Source organism: Hesperophylax consimilis, chromosome 4 (genome assembly GCF_061612785.1).
Source record: "Hesperophylax consimilis isolate HC1 chromosome 4, BYU_Hcon_1.0, whole genome shotgun sequence".
Taxonomy (NCBI): Eukaryota; Metazoa; Arthropoda; class Insecta; order Trichoptera; family Limnephilidae; genus Hesperophylax; species Hesperophylax consimilis.
This window is the reverse complement of record NC_142839.1, coordinates 19,761,110-19,773,632: the sequence shown is the minus strand read 5'-3', so window position 1 is coordinate 19,773,632 and position 12,523 is coordinate 19,761,110.

Below are 12,523 nucleotides of genomic sequence, written 5' to 3'. Positions count from 1 at the left end.
AGCAATGTGAATTTTTTCATACCTATAACTTGTAATATAACAGAAACAAATGTGTAAACAATAATTTTTGGAGCATACTTTGCAATTTTTTTCTATCGATTTTATGTAATTAACGTTTCGGCCCTAAATATATTCAGATAATATCTTGAAAAATACCATATATTTTTGAACTTAAAGTGTTCAAGGGAAATATGATATAAATCGGTAGAATATCGGAATTCCGGTCTTAAGTCCGGTGCCAAGTATAAAGGTAGGTCCATAAGTGGAACTAAGTTACACAACGCTTTATAATACTATATCTCCAATGAAATAATTGAATAACCGAAATATGCTCATATTAATTTGGAATAATTTACCTCTTCATAGGTACCTTTTTTATTTTAAAAACAAATATGTTCCCATTTCATTATTTATTTCATGGAATCCATGAAATAAATTCACTAATGACAAATATTCGCTATTTGAATGCAGGTAACTGAATCAGAATCGAAAAATGTGGCATTGTGGAAAAATGTGGCAAAATGTGCTAAATAGCCAGCTACTTTCCAACCTACCTCTTCCCCATCTCATTCCCATCCCCACTACTTTCACCCTCACATACTCCAATTGGAGAAGCCATAGTATCAGACGGCTAAAGACGATTTGTAGCAGTTGGGACTCTTATACGGTTTCACCTTTTAAAAAATTAAAAAAGGTAATTGTTGAATATTTCATGAAAATTATTACACATGTTCCTATATTTCAAATGTGTTAAATCTACACACACATTGCCATCTGATATCATTATGAGGTATTATACAAAAAAAATAAGAGCACGTTCCATGGATCATCTCGTGCTAGTTGATGATCATAAACCATGTGGATATCGCGTGCGGCGCATGCGCGTTAATTCCCGCGATTTTTTTCTATCCGGTTACTACCTCTACCTACTCTTCCCGTGTAACCAAAACATGCCCTCAAATGGTCGATGAATTTCAGAGAATCTGTTAAATTTATTGTCTTTTTATCTTTATTTATTACATTACATTAGATACATGTATATAGCATAAATGACAAAATAATAATATTGCAATAACTTTATAAGCATATTAAAAATAAGTACAAGTGTTATTATGAATTGTAGGTCGATATTAGTTCCTAGCTAGGCAGATTGCCTGTTCTAAGGAACCAAATGCTGTTAAAATTGCTAAAAATTTATTTCGTAAAATTAAAGCGTTGTTTTTATTTATTTTTTTTGTTCTTATTCTAATTGAATAAATATTAAGTTCTTACTAAATGAGCCATTAATAGGTAACCATGTAAAATTTTAAGTGACATTATTTAATAGTTTTTCAGACTCCACCTTCCCCACGCCAATCAACCATTTAGTTATTATTGATCAAGGTTGAATTTTAGCACAACTTATTAAATTAGCAGTGAAATCAATAAGATGATATAATTATATGATTAAGCGTGAATATGTTAGGGATTTTAATTTATTTAATAACCAACCTGCAAAAACTGCACTGACTCAAGTGCTTCAACTTGAAGTAAATCACTGATGTGATGAATGTATGTTTGTGCTATATTTTGTAATAATATCTCCTTCATCGTCGGGCCATTAAAACTGATTCATAATCATCATAAATCATCCACAAATAGTTTCAAACATAATTGTTCCTCATTACAGTAAAATAATCTAGCGTTTTCACACAGCCATCTTGGAACCCAAGCAAATTCGCTGATGCCATCAGAGACTTTCATCTATCCCGTGCATCCACAGAGTTGCGAGACCAAAAGCCCATGCCTCTCACATATGGTCGATGTGGCCGCCGTTTATTAAGCGCCTATTAAAATCTTCCTAATAGACCTTTGTTTAATCAAAACGTACAGTTGTGTTTATGAGTTTATGATGTGTTTATTTGTGAAGCAATCATAAATGTCTCGGGTGAAACGCCCGCGTCTTGAAATATTCCAAATTGTGTATGTAATTTTTATGAGTTGGAAATAAAATGATTTCGAATGGCGTCTTCTGTTCTACGCGAGACAATGGCCTTTCTTAGATAAGCAATGCTGGAAAATAAATAATGAGCGTTTTTTAATTGCCTGTTAACGTTAATTTTAATGTTTTTGAATGTGAACGCATTGATAAAATAAATCTGCTCGGACGTAGACCGAAATCATACTCATCTGATCAGCCTGGGATAAACACAAATGCATTAGGTATACTTTACTGCCTTTCTTCATCATCTCACGTATATACAACTGCACAATGTACGGGAATACCAAGATACAACATGTTTGCTCAACTACCAACTGTAGATTGTTATAAATATAGATTTATTTTAACTGCAGAATTTTAGAAATAAGTCAAATATTTTCTAACAAGAATAAATATATTATGAATAGATACCTATCTAATGATAAAAATTGGTGTCTAAACGAATGGAATCGTTAATCCTAAAATGTTTAAAGTTTCTTTGTTTGTTATAATCTTGGAAAAATGTATGTTAATATCCATTAAAAAAGTAGGTTAATTTGTTTTCAATTCAACTACAGTTCTTTTATATCAATATTGAATTACCTTCTAACTTAAATATCAGTATTTTTTACAGTTATCGTTATTTTCAATAGTTAAAATAAAGTCAAAAACGCAACAAATCTATGGACGTGACACGTGACGTCACCAAACACCTGTCTCAAAGAGCCTACTTTTTTAACAGGCGCTGCATGTTGTATGGCAGTCGAGACGTTTTCAATTCTTAAGATTACCCGCTTTTAACATAGTAGAATACTAAGTAAAATGCTAACATCTCATCACTGAGGTTAAATTAAACCAATTTTAAAAAATGCATCCATTATCGCACTCGATAAACGTTTACCGGTGTTTAAAAACATACATTAACGGTTTTAATATGAATGTGGACCAGGGTTGCCAATGCATATGTTCTAAAATACCCACTAGAGATGTTAAAATTTGCCACAAGTAACTAATACCTTACTCCAAAATTCTATTCAAATTAGCATTTATTTTTTATTATTTAGACATATTCTAATTTTCTGTTTCGTTCAGGCTTCATATAGACCTTATGAATTTGCTGTGAAAGAAAACGAAATATAGAACGTTTTTACAATTATTTTAAATATTATTTTTAAATATGGTTGGATAATCAATGTCCAAAATTCTGCATTTACTCCACAAAAAGGTTCTCCGCGCAAAAAACCTTTGTGGAATCATCCACGAATTGGCAACCGTGATATGGATATTTTAGACCATAGATATATTACTTACGTAGACTGGTTGTGATGAATCAGTATATTCAGTCTTACCAACCAAACTGCGTGTCTTAAGGCGACACAAGACTCTAGGGGGCTTGCTCGAGGCTCACATTTTTAACGGCGAATTAGTAACAACAATATGTATTTACATATTGTTTAGACCGGTGTAAATTATTTATTCTTAAGATTAATAAAAACAGTATCCTTCCATTAAAAACGGTTTTAAAATTTTACACAACTTTTTCTGGTAAACACCAGACTTATTTTTCTAAACGATGAATTAGTAACTTGCCGAGGTATTCGTTTAAAAACATCTTCGTAGGCTCTTCAAAAATAATTCACCCGACGGAAAATCAATGCATGAGTTCAGATTGAACTATAATCAACTCACCATCAAAGGTTTTAGTCTTATAAAAAAAAAAGTTTTTTCAAATTAATTAAAAAGAAATCGTTAACCGTAACTCATTTTTATCAGCAAAACTTTTAGCAACACATAGAATAATTAAAAATAAACTACTTGGCGTACGGTCTTATTGTTTTTAACATAAAATGGTATTTAAAAGCTCTATAGCTCATGATGGAATTGCATTACATGTTGAAATTAGTTTTATTGACATAGAAAATCCAGACAAAAAAACCTGTACCAACTTTCAGAGAAGATAAGCGACTTTTCGTGCGGTTTGGTTACAAGATATATATTTGAAATGTTTATTTAAAAAATAATTTTACATAATTTACAGATGATATAGTAATTATTTAACCTAATTTTATACATAAGATGTACCATCATAATAAGCTTGTGTGTATGGGGGATTTGCCATTTAGTTATTTTTTATGTTTATGCAGTAGTGTGTTTTTTACGTGAATTTTACAATATTTGTTGTTATTTTTATTTTTTTAATGAATTAAAAAAATTACTTCAAGATATTTGTAATTGAACTGTCCCATTGTTTTTTATTTTCATTTTGGAGTTAGGAGTATTGACGTTTGTTTAAATAATCTATTATTTTAAATGCTGCATTTCTATTTAGAATATTATCTGTGTAAATTTGTAATGTTGCATAGTAAAAGTATAATGTAGTATACAATGTAGTTTTTTTTGTAATATAGTTTTCTTACTTTAAATTCTGTAAACAAAAGTTCTGATGAATATGTATATGGTTTAAACAGCATTATTTTTAATGTTAATTTTATTGCTATGTAAAGCGGTTGTTTGTGTGTTTTTATAAGTCGCTCCCCATCCTATAATGCCCTACTATATTATTGATTGGCAGAAAACAAAGTATGTCATTCTGAGTAAATATTTATTTAGTATTTGTCTAAGACTCTAAGACATCTAAAGATGTATGTTTATTTCTTCACTCTGTCTTTGAGTGTTTATGTGTGTGGACCACTTTAGGCATTGGTCTACTGTAATTCCTAGGTATTTTATTTCGGTTTTGCTTTCTATGACTAAACACAAGTAAGTGAAGTTTTGTTGTAGTGGATTTTTCCTAGAGTAGATTATAATTTGTATTTCTTTGGGTGTTTCTTATTTTTTATGCTAAATGATAAATAAGTTTTTTTCGAATTTAGTGTCAATAAAATTATACCAAACCATAATTTTTGTTTTTAAAAGAAAGACAAACGTTCCCAGGTTACAAATAACCTAACAATATTTGAAAATCCCCTACTACCACCACAGTAAGCGGAAAATGTTGCTTTTGTTGTGATGGCGGACATATCAAATAACATAAGAACACGTATATTATTAAAAATAGACCTGCAAACTAAACACGGAAAAGGTCTAGGTTAAGTGATTTTAATTATTCAATATTACCTTATTTTTATATCAACTGTTCCATGTTGTATCATGTATTAAAAACTTTCAATAAAAAAACAATTAAAATTTTATCAACAGTGCGCAAATTGTTTCATAGCTTTCTACGGTAAAGAAGATTACTTTTTTTTAAATGAAGGTAACGGCATTTCAAGTGAATATTTTACTTACCCTATGCATCAACGTATATCAAAATGTTTTTTTTACCAGGTGGGTAGGTCTACCAGTATACCACCACATGTTTTACAAGTTGGTATATCATAGCCACTTAAAAACGCTGTCTCTAAATAAACAATATGCATCCATATCTTGTGAGAGATGTTACCCGAGTGGGATGATACGCTCAACGTTCAGCGTTCATCCCAACCATAACTCAGCCATTAGCCACTACCAGTATTACTACTGCCGTATTCGGCTAAGACGTGTAAACATATTAACCAAAGCTGTTCCGCAGGGATCACCACACGCGCGCACGTGTCAACACCTTTAACCCTACGCCGAATTATAAATACAGACGTCAGCCAGACACGAGACATGAGAACATCATCATATTTTATGGAAGTTATGTTGTATACTTTAAGAGCATGAACGCTGTCAGTTGTAATCACGAGCCTGTAGTTCTTTCAGGTTGAAGTTCATTTTTATTTTGATTTAATTTATTTTAGTCATTTGTAATCCAAGTTTACAAATGTCAATTTATTATTAATAGTTTATTAACCTTGTGGATTGAAAGTGTGGGGGACCTTGCAGTAGATCCGCTAGTTATGATTGATTGTTAAGTTGTTTACGATGTTAGCTCAATGAATAATCCAAGTTTTGGACTTGGATCACCGAACGCAACAATGTCAAAAATCCAAAAAAGCATGAAATTTTCCACCTTTTTTAACCCTGAAGGACAAGTTTTTGATTATAACTATTGTACGTTTTCAAAGTAGACTAATTTTTTTATAATTTGAGGCATATCTTTAATCTGAATAGTTTTCAATGAATCTTTAAAATATATAAATTTCTTCGAACTTTAGTTTTTTTCAATATTTTGTTGTTGCTGTCAGAACGCAGTTGGAGAAAGGTCGCTGTCAATCCTCTAACAATATTTCATAGGTTGTGTATCCTAAAACATCGGATAAAGAATTGAGAGAATTATATTCAGCATTCTAACCTGTGAACTTAGATTAGAAGCAAGGTAAGACGAAATTTGTAGTGGTTCTGGTGGAAAGCTCATAATTTGGTTCGATAGCTGACATATCATTGCTCATTACAGCTCAAACGTGGCAGTGGTTTTCGAAGAATATGCAAGAGATTGATTCTGCATAAAAAGGCACGAAGAGCTCTGAAGGCCTACGCAGATCCAAGTCACAGTCGTTTCTGGAAATAATCTTTGATGAAAAAAACATGGCTCATGTTCTCAATAAAATTTCTCGTCAAATGACAAACACAAAATTCGTGTCATCGACCTGCTGAAGACAAAAAATGGAAAACCGTAACATTCAAGTACTGCAGAAAGACGAAGATGCTGACAGACTCATCATCACTCTTACCTTTCCTTACGATGTAGTGTTGCAAATATCTTCATTGATCCGAACATCAATGGGTTTCAAGCATCAGACAATAGGTTTTTTTTCCGAAGGGGAGTCATGTATTTATTTTCCTCGTTCCATGGGCGTGTTTGTACTGCAGGCTTACAACTTTTCTAAGAAATTTAATTGTTGTAAGTATGGTCATTAATTATTTTGTATATAAAAAGCATTGAAGTAAATAATTAAATGACAAGATATTTAACTCCTTCAACATTTCCTTGATTTTCGTAAACCTATTTTTCTTCAGTATAATTCTCATAGTTCTATTAAGCTAAGATTATTCTAGTTGGTTAAGAATATAATGTTGTCACAGTCATTAACGTTTGATACAATGATTGCGTTAAGATATAATTAAATTTGCAGAGGTTAAAACACGCACAAATAAACGTATTCTTCAGTCATTTACCATATTCACCGTTTATCTGCAAATAACCCTCATCGATGTAAATAATATGTTTACATTGCGCTTAAAGAGGAAAAAATATATTATATCGAGAAACAAATAAATGTGAAATTCAATTAGCATAATTTTAACATACCAAAATGAAAACACGGTACCTACCTAAGTGATGATATTCAAAAACAAATAGTAAGAATTTGAAAACATCAAACGCCTTCATATCAAAACATTCCGAGTGAATCGTCGGTATAATTTATTGGTGTAAACTTTATCAGTTTTATCACCGTCTGTTCATATTCCTTTTCATAATAAGATTGCGTGATGAAGCCGGAATGGGAATTTGAAGGTTCGTATATTCGGTTTGGTAGAGTTAAACTAGTGAAGCGGTGCGGTTGCTAATGGGGAGTTGGAAAGTGCGCCGAGGCACTTTACTTCCGAGACTTTATTGTATAATATTCCTAAAATTATTTTAAACGAACATGGACTGTACACTTTTACTTCTGGAAATTTGTGTTATTAAAAACATCCTAGTTATTATTAACAAATATGCAGGTACTTCATGATGTAGGCAAATAAGAATAAATACAACGTTTTTTACAGTCCTCCTCCTAGTGTTTCCTATTCTGAAGAGGCCTATAGTAGTTTTTTCATATCGTTGTATTTAGTTTCTAGTTGTACTTACATTGTCTTCATAATGGGTGCATGTTGATTATCACTCTGTTATCTTAGCCATGGTCCTACATTTGTTTTGAATATATATATATTATTGTTATTTTTTGTTTGATTTGGTAGAGCATTATAGTTTCGTAGCATGACATTTAATATTTTTATCTTCAAATATAATCATATTGATGTCTTCAAATTTGATTTACCAGTATATTTTAGCTAATTTCCCCAGTTGAGTAGTTATGTTGGGCAGTGGAGTATTCAGATATGTTTTTGTTGTTTAAATATAACGTTTTTTTGGGTAAAAGTTTTGTATAATGATAACTTAAGTTTTAAATATTTCAAATGTTGGAGTTCTAATTTGAAATTTCAAAATTGTCTTTAGTACTCCTTTTTGTTAAGCTGATCTAAGTGTGTTCAAGGTAGAACCCACCCTATCCAGTATTCCTGGGTAATATTTGGATTTTCTTCGGGATAACTGTAATATTTGCATTTTATTAATACCCAAGCCGAATATGATCCGAATATTTGCATATTATTAATACCCGAGCCGAATAAAATCCGAATATTACAGTTATCCTGGGTAATATTCGGATTTTATTAATACCCAACCCGAATAAAATCCGAATATTAAAATTATGCCGGGTAATATTATGATTTTGTTCGGGTTAGGTATTAATAAATAAAAATTGAAAGAAAAAAAATTATAATACAGTTCATAGTGTGAGCTCTTGGCAACCTATTCATATTGTACTTAATATTAAATTGTGTCCTTTACTTTACAGTAACATGCAGTCCAAAAAGGCTGAAAAGGTTACTACCCTAAGTAAGTGAAATTTTAAAGAAAATTTGTATCATGTGATTTTTTTTCATAAACTTATCAATGTTTTTTTATCGTTCTACATTATTTACATTATTTATGTACAGCAAATTTAAACTTTGTAAAATAATAAAATTGCCATTTTCATATATTTAAAGCATAATTCACCAAAACTTGAAAAGTACACACAGTCCTCCTTTGGCCATAGTTCATTGCCCTTCACTTCATAGTAGTAATATTGAGAATGTTTTGTTACGATTTTTTATTATTTTTTACAAAAAAAAACTTTATTTAATATTATTTTTTTAAATCTTCCAAAGATTACTCCTTCAGGACGAACGGATTTGTTAATGGAATCTGCGAGTTTATATTTAAATGTAAAAACGTTTCAAGCACAACAATTTTCCAAAATTTCACTGGAAGTAACTGCTATCTTTTGTAAATCATTGCCAACGTTTTGTGATGGTAATTAAGAGTCGGATATTCGTATCTCAATCAGCATCGTTATATAGTTAACAAATAATGTCTGAAAACTTTTTAGCCGTACCGCAGCATATATCATAACTTGGGCCGAGTGAGTGATAACTCGTACTTTCAACTAAGTTAAGGTAGTTAGTAGTTAGTAAGTTAGTCTGCGCGGGGCGTGTCAGTCGCTAGTCGCTACTGCGGCGAACTAACACCGTACATGCATACTACCACACCTACTTACTACTTACGCCTGTCAGCCGTCGAGACGGTGAGCGTTCTGCTCATCCATACGTCATACTTATTACGCTATCGTAAGTGACGTTATGACACGGCAGGGGCGATTTTCCGATTATTCCAAAATTTGGAAGGGCATGAAAAATTTTCCACATATTCATTATCGTTAATTTTTTTGGATCGGAGCCGTTTTATCTGACAAACAGTCCCGTGTTAATAATAATCTGACAATATATGAAAGACTCCCACTACCGTCAATATAATCGGTAAATATTCCTCGGGCATTGGTGAAGGACTTAGCTGGCAGAAGAATTTATCATTTTTTATTTTTTGGAATAATTTCACAAGTAAAACCGCAAATTGTAATATTTAATTATTGAAGACAAAATTAGCAATTCCTGAACAATATTTGAAGCAGAAAAATCCTTGCCGGGCACCAAGGCTGGGTTTGAGTCCTAGATGTGACCTATCTTTTTCTGACTTTTCTGTTTCAAATATTCGTTTAGAAATTGATAATATTGTCTTCAATAATTAAATATTGTCTTCAATAATTAAATATTGTCTTCAATAATTAAATATGTATGTATGTATGGGTACTACTTAAAAACAGTAAAAACATTTTAGGGAATGAACTAAACGATCAAAATCAAATCAAATTCTGCATTACTTCAATATCTTCAGTTATAACCCTGAACATTAGGTAGGTACTTTAGAAAGACGTTAATATTCGAACCGGGGGAAGCGTTCAAGATGACCAACTACGGCCACACTCATAGATCAGGGAATAAGTTCAGGTACTTGTGTACTTTTATAATTAAGGGCACCAGTTTCAGAAACTCTGTCTAATAATATAGGCTACTATTTAACATGTTTTAGGTGCCGATCTAGCTTTGCTTCCATACATCATTAAGACTCACTAATAATATAATACAATATTTTAAATTATAACAGCTCTGATGAGGTTTGGGTACAAACGAAACAAACGACAAATTTTCATCAATAGCCGTGATAGAGCGATGTTAGAAGATTTCATTGAAAATACTTCACCGCATGGTATTATGAAAATAGTTTAGTTGAAAATACTTCACCGTATGGTATTATGAAAATAGTTTAGTTAAAAAATCAACCCGTAAAACACCCGTCTTTTATTAAAAAATCTATTTTATTATCAGATGTATTAAAAACAATTTTTGGTTTTTAATATTTAAAAAAAGTTTTTTTTGTTTGACTGAAGATTGAATCCTCTTTGCTTGGGTAGGACCGACACTTATCTCTATATTAAGTGCTGTAATGTGATCCGATTTCAGAATAATGCAAGTGTCCGTGTGTGTAATTGCCACCAGATTTATTATTTATTTCGTTTATTTACTGTATGATTTCAGAGAAATGCTTACATGTCCACGTATGTGAACATGATGTTGGAAAATCGGTTAATTTCCATTTCCAAGATTCCATTAATTGATTCACGAAAACAGAAGTGAAATTCAAATAAATTTGTTTAAAAATTATCATTTCTGACCCATTGACGAGAAATTATGAAATACGAAAAGCATAGACGTTTTCGTCCTGTAACATGTTAATTTATTAATATTTTTTGTTGTTCGTTATTTGAATCCCAATCCGCCCCTGCATCTCGGTGAACATATTGTTTGTGGCATTATATGACAGTTACGATAGTCACGTCACGCTAAGAGGTGGGCGGCTTCCGTCTGTTATCGTTTGAAATATTATGTTCATGATTTATGCGACGCGAGGTGACGCGAGGTGGCGTGAGGTGACTCGAGGTGACTCGAGTGACTGACTCGATGATTCCCGTCAGCCCCTAGTTGTTAATCATAAGGTACATTTAGATTGATGGGTTACTGAAAGAAAATGAACCATTTAAAAGTGTTATGTTTCTTGATGAGGACATAAAATTGATTTATACGTGACTTATTTGGGCATAAACATCCTCTACTCAGATATGATTTGAGATTTTCACTTCCAAAAACAATAATAGAAATTTATTTTTGGAGTATAATGCCTTGTTGCTGTACCTCCTTCTTTAGAAAACGTTTCGGAAAGAATTACAGTGTCCATCATCAGGCTTTCTGAAACGTTGGCTAAATAATGAGATATTGCAACACGGTATAATACCCCAAAAAATAAATCTCTTTAACCCTCCACTAAGTTTATTTTTGAAATATGAATCTAAACTAATAAGGTATGTGGTATTGTACACAGTGAAAATATCTTATAATAACTTACCCACTAGAGTGATAACCTCCTTCAAAAAAACAAAATTCAGATGTAATTTTCTCGTCGTTCCAGATTGTAAGACACCCCTAATATGGTCCTGATGATAGGTCACTATGCAGGGATCGCAAGATTAAATAATAGCCGTAAATCTATTAAAAAGCACAAAAGCTTTAGCCGTTTTATAAATCTTAATAGCTATGTACCTTTTTCTACTTCCCGTCTTCCTTGTGATATTCTTCAGATGGTGAGGCCACAAGTCCCATCAACTCCAGGCAGTTGAAGTCTGCAAAAACTTTAGCATTTATTCCACTTTTGTAACTTTTTTTAGAAAACTATTAAAATCATTTTATTGAACATCAGTTCCTTTCTAGTTTTAATGCAAATGTTAGTTACGAAACGAACAACAACACATCCTCAAAATCAAATTTCTAAAAAAACTAAACATGAAACTTTTCATATTCCGTTCTAAAGAATCAACATTACCTTCTCCAACCTTTTATGTGAACGTGTCGACTATATAACATCCACCATCGTGACACGTTATTTAGCAATAGCCCTTAAAACTTCACAAAATTTCTTAATTCTCTTGTTTTAACTTGACTCCAACTATTTTGCATATTTTACATACTTTTATTGTTTTACATATTATTGTACACATTTATTGGATGGTTGGTATTTATGATTCGTGATTTTTGTTATGTTACACCTCTATCTGTTGTGTATCTACATTGATAAAATGGATATCCGACCGGTCAGTGGTTGAGTGGGCATAGCGCTTGGGTCTCACCCGAGCGTCGCGTGTTCGATTCCTCGGCTGGCTAAGTCCTCCATCACAACACAAGCAACATTTTTGGCTTTCTGTGGTGGTAGTAGGAGATTTTCAAACATTGTTGGGTTATTCGTAACCTGGGAATGTTTGTCTTTCTTTTAAAAAAAAAAAAAAAAAGTAAAAAAAAATAAACATTTAGCGCGAGAAACAAACGTCAAATATCTACAAGCGTGCAAATCTCCTAATAGATATCTTATTTTGTTTAATCGCTTCA